Source organism: Lissotriton vulgaris, chromosome 6 (assembly GCF_964263255.1).
Source record: "Lissotriton vulgaris chromosome 6, aLisVul1.2, whole genome shotgun sequence".
Lineage (NCBI taxonomy): Eukaryota > Metazoa > Chordata > Amphibia > Caudata > Salamandridae > Lissotriton > Lissotriton vulgaris.
In genome coordinates, this window is record NC_141694.1 from 674,200,033 (window position 1) to 674,208,779 (window position 8,747).

Below are 8,747 nucleotides of genomic sequence, written 5' to 3' on the forward strand. Positions count from 1 at the left end.
ACAAGAGATTCTCAGCTTGTTAGAAATGAGGGTCTCTAGTTGGCAATGGTTTGCCCCTTTGTCCAAACAGGGGCCCTTCCTTTTAGTCAGGATACGGGGGATACACTCCTAAAATAACCACTACTCTGTTGGTAGTTTGGAATGAGCAGTCAAGGTCATCTCAGAGGCAGTGTGTAAAGCATTTGCACATAACCAACAGTAATACAGTGAAAACACAACACCAGTTTTAGAAAAATGACCATTATTTATCTGTGCAATAAGACCAAAATGATAAAAGACTAACAGACAGTAATTAAAAATAGGCACTTTGCAAGTTTGACTTAAAAAGGCAGTTCCTTGAAGTAAGTGGCTGCGTACAGTGCTACGGTGGTGTTGAAAACAACAGAATCCAACAGTTCCGGCCGACCGGGTCAGTGCGGACGAGCGTTAGTGTCAGCAAACTCGTACACAATAACTTTTGTTACAGGCTGACCTCATTGGTGTGGGCCGGTTGTTTCAACCGTTGCGGTTGTGTTGTGGAGCATGGTGCTCCAGGCAGGTAGCTCCCCATGCTGCACAGCTCCACCTAACTGTGCCGATGTCCCTGCTCCCTGATCTCGCTGCTGCGGCGAGTTCGAGGTGGTGAGCCGTAAGTATCAGTCTGCAGGGCCGGACTGGTCATGCCGGGCACCGGGCAATCCCCAGGTAGACTGGCAGGGGTGGGGGCTGGTTTTGTGACCAGAGGCCGGTTCTGTTGTTGGGGCCGATTTGGACGGTCGTTCCAAATCGGTCACAACAACAGAACATAGACATGAAGCACAATCAGGCTGATGGCCTATCTACACGGGAGCACGATTCCTGATCAAAATCAAATAATTTATCTCAAATTGGTGCGGCACTGCCACTGCGTCGATTTCAAATACATTATTTCATTTTGATTAGGCGGCCGCAGCGGTGCTGCACGGCCCTACAATGTGGTACAAGCTCCCTGCGTGATGACGTCACCCCCTGCTCCAGTCCAGTAAACCTGAACAATGGCGGTCCTGGCGCCCCTGCTCGCTCTTCTGTACTCGAGTTGGCACCACCGCTAACAGTGCAGATGCAGTGAAATTCCGATGCCAGCATACATTGCAAGCACTAGTGATCGGTCCTTTCAGCCACATAACACCTCCCGCTCTGTAAAAGAAAAGCGTGTTTACCAACCCGGTATTACCCGGAGATAGGAGCCTAAAAGCCAAAAATCACTAGCCGGCGCAATCCCTTCATGAAGTAAGTGGCATACAAATGTTTGCTTGTGTCCTGTTATAAGCATATTTAATGAGGAGTGCTTTTGTACTGCAGAGTGTGACTATCGACACCAGGGCCTTGCTTCCCATAGGGTCTTCCTGGCTTCCATGCTCATCTATATGATTTTTCACTTTTCTTCTTCGGCAATGCACAAATTCACTTAATGTATTTGTGTGGTTGACCTATTTAAACTTCACCCAGTGTGTTGTGTTCCCTTATGGTGTTTTACGTATATTATTTAATGTGTGTATTCGCAATAATAGTATGAAGGCTGTGGAAGGAATTCACTTAACTGTTTCTGACAGTTTTATTATAACAACACTTGTTTAAGATTTGCACTTATTATGAATATGTGTGAACGTATCTTCCCTACTGTTTATAATATCTATATCCCCCAATGGGCTACATTTAGATTAGGGCTTACTCTGACTGGTGCGGACGAATGCCAACGACCCTGATGGGCAATACCACACAAAAATTTTGACCATCTCCTGAATTTAGGTCTTTGAGGTTTAATAAATTCCATAAATTCTTGTCTGCTTTTGAATTTAGCTCAGCGAGCAAACAGTATGAATAACATAGGGATTTCCTTTGTACAAAAGTCAATTTTTTCGCTCATTTTTAAAAATTTTGTGAAGTGGCCGATTCGCTAATTTAGCAGCTCCAATTTGTGAATCCTTACTAGGGAATTCCTAATATCAATTTGGCATTTCTGTCCAAAGTGTTCACAAATTTTGATCCAAAATAAAATAAAGTATCTGGATGTCATACACGCTAAGTAGAAATTGTTGTGTTTTATTCAAGGATAATATCCAAGAGCAGGGCCGGACTGGTCATGCCGGGCACCGGGCAATCCCCTGGTAGGCTGGCAGGGGTGGGGGGGCGGTTTTGGAACTGGAGGATGGTTCTGTTGTGGTGGTCGATTTGGACGGTCGATCCAAATCGGCCCAAACAACAGAACACAGACATTAAGCACAATCAGGCCGATGGCCTGTCTGAACGGGAGCACGATTCCTGATCAAAAATAAATAATTTATTTGAAATCGGCGTGGCACTGCCAGCATGAGAACTCATGCTGGCACTGCTGTGCTGTTTTCAAATAAATTATTTCACTTTGATTAGGCGGCAGCCGCAGCGCCGCCCAGCCCTATAATGTATTACAAGCTCCCTGCGTGATGACGTCACCCCCTGCTCCAGTCCAGTAACCCTGAACCATAGCGGTCCTGGCGCCCCTGCTCGCCCTGCTGTACTTGAGTCGGCCCCGCGGCTCACACGATGGCTCACGCCTGGAAGGCTGAGCCAGAACTGCTAGGGAAGGAGACCGACGTTATAGAGGGGACAAGACATGCCCGAGAGAGAACAAGATAGACAAGAAAGGGAGCTAATAAGATAGACCTCATAGCGAGAGAATGAGACAGACCTCCATATTTCAGGTAATTAACATATTGTATGTAAGACATACTTGAGCTTCAGACAAGCTAGTGTATTATTAAATGTATTACCTGAATAGGACACCTTTTTAAGGGGGCCAGTACATTGTGGTGCACTACATACATGCCACTGAACCCGATTCAGATGGGAGACTCAGGATTATTTAAACCCAAACTTGCTATATTTTGTCAGTATCCCGCTTAGAATCGCATCTGCTCCAATAGAAGCTCATGGGGGAAGTACATACTCCGATTATGTTTTTTTAACTTCCACTTTCCTCTTCTAAAAGGTTGGTATGGATATTACATGTAAATTCACCTCCCTTTAACCTACCATGACTGGGCAAGAATCCAGGTGGGGTGGTGGGCAGTTTCGGGAAGCATGACTCACTGGGGAATCAGGTTTCATGACACAGCGAAAATCAGAGCAAAACCGGCCGATGTTTGTTTGTGCAGACTCGCGCTGTAGCGTGACTTAGCAAAAAACGAAATCCGACTTGTGACTGTGTAAAACCAGCCAATGTTTGTGCCCAGCCAGAAAATACAGAACCCATACCGTGACTCGATGGAAAACAAAATCGTGACTTCTGGGTAAGCAGAATCAGCCGATGTGTCAGCGCAAACACAAGAAGAGGCGCCATTCTTCAGCATATACAGTAATGCGGAATGATGGCTGGCGCGGCCCTACTACCTCTTCTCAGCTCTGCTCTCGCTCGCCTTCCGGCTGGTGCGGAAGGTGCCGCCACTGTGCCTGGGACTGCCCACCCAGCGCCAGGACGGCAACTCCTGCGACTTTGACTGGAGGGAGGTCGAGATTCTGATGTTTCTCAGCGCCATCGTCATGATGAAGAACCGGCGCTCCATCATCATTGAGCAACACATGGGGAACATCTTCCTGTTCAGTAAAGTGGACAACGCAATTATTTTCTTCCATCTGGATATCCTGATGGGACTGCTCTACTTCACCCTGTGCCTAGTGTTCTTGATGACCGGTACACCCCATCTCTACATGGGACCAGAATATATCAAATATTTCAATTACAAGACCATCGATGAGGAGATTGATAAAGATCGACGGGTGACCTGGCTCGTGGAGTTCTTTGCCAACTGGTGCTCGGAATGTCAGTCCTTCGCACCTGTGTATGTGGACCTCTCCCTAAAGTACAACTGTGCTGGCCTGACATTCGGAAAAGTGGACATTGGACGCTACTTGGATGTCAGCACCAGGTATAATGTCAGCACGTCTCCTCTCACAGGGTGGGAAGGAAGTGCTGCGGAGGCTACAAGTCGACAAGAAGGGAAGGGCTGGTGCACAGACATAATATCGAGTCCAAAATATCGATTGGACATAATATTGTGTTTTTAATATAGACTGGACAAAATATCGACAGGACAGAATATAGACTACAAAAATATCGTTTTTAAGGTAAGTGAAGTAATATCGACTGTTAAAAATATAGATAGTTAAAATATCGAAGTATATAATATAGATAGTTAAAAATATCGATTTTTTAATAATATATACTTTTTAATAGTGTATTTTAATGTTATAATATGTGTGAAAAGTGTGTTTTTATGTTATAAATAATTATATTTAATGAATTTTGTTTTTATAATTATTGCGTAATTTAATTCTGTAGCGGGTTGTGGGTTTATAGGGGAATAGGGTGGGAAGTAATTTCATTATAATTAATTAAATATGTAAATGTAATTATTGATAGTAATTTGTAATTAATTGTTAATTAATTTATATGTGTTAAATCATTTTATTGTAATTGGAAATCAATTATTATTAATTGATTCATTGGTAATTAAGTAAATTTTACTAATTTAATTCTGTAGCGGGTTGTGGGTTTATAGGGGAATAGGGTGGGAAGTAAAGTAATTATAATTAATTAAATATGTAAATGTATTTATTGATAGTAAATAGTAATTAATTGTTAATTAATGTATATTTGTTAATTATTTAATTAAAATTGTTATTTAATTAATAATAATAGATTAATTGGTAATTATGTACATTTTAGTAATTTAATTTCTGTAGCTGGTTGTGGGTTTATAGGGGCATAGGGTGGAACGAAATTTATTAATAATTAATTAAATTATAAAACTAATACAAATGTATTATTTGGAAATAATTGTGAAATAATGTTAAATTATAAAATAATTAATGTTTAATTAATTGGTATTAATAGGTGATTAATTGAAATAATTATTGTTAATTCGTTTTTTTTTATTATTAATAGATATTCATTTTTAGATAATTGAATAATATATGAAATATTTACTTTCCCTAATGTTGTATTTTTTGGAGTGGGAATAGTCATTGTAACCCCTACGCTATCCAACGCTTCCCCTACTGCTGCACCCACTGGAGTGGGAATAGTAATTTTAGCCCCTACGCTATCCAACGCTTTTCTTACTGTTGCAATCTTTGGAGTGGGAATAGTAATTTTTACCCATATGCTATCCAACGCTTTCCCTACTGTTGCACCCACTGGAATGGGAATAGTAATTTTAACCCCTACGCTATCCAACACTTTCCCTACTGTTGCACCCACTGGAGTGGGAATAGTAATTTTAACCCCTACGCTATCCAACTCTTTCCCTACTGTTGCACTCTTTGGAGTGGGAATAGTAATTTTAACCCCTACGCTATCCCACACTTTCCCTACTGTTGCATCCACTGGAGTGGGAATAGTAACTTTAACCCCTACGCTGTCCAACGCTTTCCCTACTGTTGCACTCTTTGGAGTGGGAATAGTAATTTTTACCCCTACGCTATCCAACGTTTTCCCTACTGTTGCACCCACTGGAGTGGGAATAGTAATTTTAACCCCTACGCTATCCAACACTTTCCCTACTGTTGCACCCACTGGAGTGGGAATAGTAATTTTACCCCTACGCTATCCAACGCTTTCCCTACTGTTGCACTCTTTGGAGTGGGAAGAGTAATTTTAACCGCTACGCTATCCAACGCTTTCCCTACTGTTGCACCCACTGGAGTGGGAATAGTAATTTTAACACCTACGCTATCCAACGCTTTCCCTACTTTTGCACTCTTTGGAGTGGGAATAGTAAATTTAACCGCTATGCTAGCCAACACTTTCCCTACTGTTGCACCCACTGGAGTGGGAATAGTAATTTTAACCCCTACGCTATCCAACGCTTTCCCTACGCTTGCACTCTTTGGAGTGGGAATAGTATTTTTTACACTTCTGCTATCGTACGGCAATAATATTGTATATTATTTGATTATATTATGTTACTATATATATATGTTTTAACATATATGATAGTACATTTTTTTGTTTATTAATTTCATTAATTATTTAATTATTATAAGTTAATTTAAGTATTTTTAAGTATATTTTAGTAATTAAATTTAAATATTGTTTTTACTAAAGTCGATATTTTTTTAAACTATATTTTAGTAAACAATATTTTGTACTCGATATTTTTGTACTTACCTGTTTGTAGATACAAACTCGATATTCTGGCTGTCGATATTTTCTCAACGATATTTTTGCAAGTCGATATTCTGTCCCTCGATATTATTTCAGTGATCCGGAAGGGCTGTATCTTGGAGCTTCTCTGAAGAGAACGTGATCCAGGAGTTCAACCTTAACGAATTGTACCAGAAATACAAGAAACTGCTCAAGCAACAGGAGATTGTGGAAGAGGAGGAGCTTGAATCCCAACCTGGCGAGAACCCCTCCGATGAAAGCAAGAAAGACAAGTGATGCTTCCAACGAGACCATCCCCTTCCTCTCCATAGCTCGTCACCTCTTTCCGTATCATGGTGGGTCTTCCCTCCCTCCCCCCCTGGTGGGTGAGGCGAGGTGGTCTACTGATTATTGCACTGCCTGGTGGTGGGATATATAACTTGTTTTGGTCTGTTTATGTTCTGTTTCTTCACCTGTTGGCTTGAACGGATGTCTGTCCGGCCTCTGCCCCATCCCTACAAAACTAACATTCACATAGCAAGGAGCACATGGTTTCCCTCATGAGTCTTTACACATGTCTGTGAGCCCTCTGTTTACACCCCCTTCTGAGTGACGCGGCATTCTCCTGTTCCGTGTCCTCCTTACTGAACGGTTCATTTCTCCACCTGAAATAGGACTGGGTCTACATTGTAAATGTTTTTTTCTCCCAGAGCCTGGCGTATGTGCAGTAGGGAAATGAGTATGTATTGGGTGGGGCTGTGGGGTTAGGGTACAGTATGTTTGAGTGAGTGGCAGTCTGGTCAGAAGTTAGTTTTTTGTGTTTTAGATTCTCTTTTAGCCCTCTCAATCTGTGGGCCCCAGGTTTCTGTAAATATAGTTCTTGTTGTTAAAATTCTTTAGCTGGACTGTGTGGGTGGCCTGTCCCATGAGCTGCTCCGTGCTACTCTGTAAAAGATGCTAATTCCTTATTTGTCCTATTGTGAATGAAGTAGGCAGTGAGGTTTGGAGCAAATGGGAAGACCGGAAACAAATTACAAATGTGAAATCTTACAGAGCAACTTACAAATGCAAGAAAAAATTTACCAGGCGGATGGAAATTCTCTACTTTCCGGTGTCTTTTTCCAGTTATCTGCCATCTACTGGCTGCGTCTCCTAAAGCGTTGTCTTGCGCTGGCACCTTTGTATGTTTTATTTTTTGGACCTTGCTGTAGCCTTCCTTGCTTCTCCTCTACCTAGGAGCATGACCTAGGGTACTTTGCAGTATGGGGTTTCCCTCCCTTAGTCCTCATTCCTTGCTGCCAGGAGGAATGTTCAACAGAATTGCGAGTCTTGCACCTTTGGATAGGTTGTTTGGGCTGCTTGGACTGTGGAGGGCTGTCTGCCAGGCTGACAACCATTGCTGAGGAGTTTAATAAAGTGTTTGAGACTATTACTTGTTCACCTCTTATGGCCTTGCACTCTCATCTCTATCCTTCAGAGCCGCCATGGACATTATTGTGGTGTTACTTCTGATGGGCTGCAGTATCCCCCTGGCTCTGATGGGATCGGTGCTGCTGAACCACAGGTTGTGATCACAGCACTGTTCACTGAAACCAGAAGGACGGTCACCCAGATCCTCGTCAGCAGCAGACTAGACTAATGCAACACCCTCTATACGAGAACCACAGCCAAACTCCAGAAATTACTACAACGCATACAGAATGCCTCCGCATGCCTCATCCTCGACATCCCCCGCCACAGTCACATCACATCTTACCTGAGAGACCTGAATTGGCTCCCCGCCAACATGAGTATCACCTTCAAGCTCCTCACCCAAGCTCACAAGGCAATCCACAACACTGGACAGCATACCTCAACAAACAACTCACCTTCTACACCCTGAACCGCCAGCTTCACTCTGATGACCTCACCCTCGCCACCGTTCCACGCATCCACAGAATGACCGCCAGTGGCAGGTCATTATCCCACTTCACCGTCAAGACATGGAACACCCTCCCCATCCACCTGCGGCAGACCCAGGACCTGCTGACCTTCAGGAAACATCCCAAGACCTGGCTATTTGAGCAAAAGCAGCAGCCCCCCAATGCCTTGAGACCCTCATGGGTGAGTAGTGCGCTTTATAAAATGTTCATTGATTCAAGTCACTGTGCAGGCAGCGGCTCAATGATGGTCATCCAGCGTCATCGGTGAAACCAGGGCAGCGGTGTGGAATGCAGCAGTGCTAGTGATGATGCTGACAGGTCACGGTGCAAGCGACAGGAGCTGGCGTCAGTCGGACATGTCTTGGGTGTTGTGGTAAGCAGGTTGCGATGTCGTAGTTGAGACAATGTCGGTAGAATGAAGGGAGGCAGTGTGGAGTGCGATGCCCACAGGTCACGGTGCAAGCAGCTGGTTGTAGCGGTTGTGTCTGTTGTCGGTGAGATGAGGGTTGTGGTGGAAAGTGCAGCAGTGCCCTCTGCATTACCTTCAGGACATGAAGTCATAAGCAGTGTCAGTGATGTGTTGGCTTCTTTCCTCCTCTGTGTTGACTGTGTTCCAGCAGCAGCACCCAGAGGTAAGTGAAGTTGTTGCTGTCCCTGAGACTTCGTGAACAGGAGGCAAGCTC

General features: G+C 43.5%; 1 pseudogene; it reads left to right on the forward strand.

Moving 5' to 3' along the window:
* Window positions 1-1,013: 1,013 nt before the first annotated feature.
* Window positions 1,014-6,567, forward strand: LOC147707839 (thioredoxin-related transmembrane protein 2-like; annotated as a pseudogene).
* The last annotated feature ends 2,180 nt before the right edge of the window (window positions 6,568-8,747 follow it).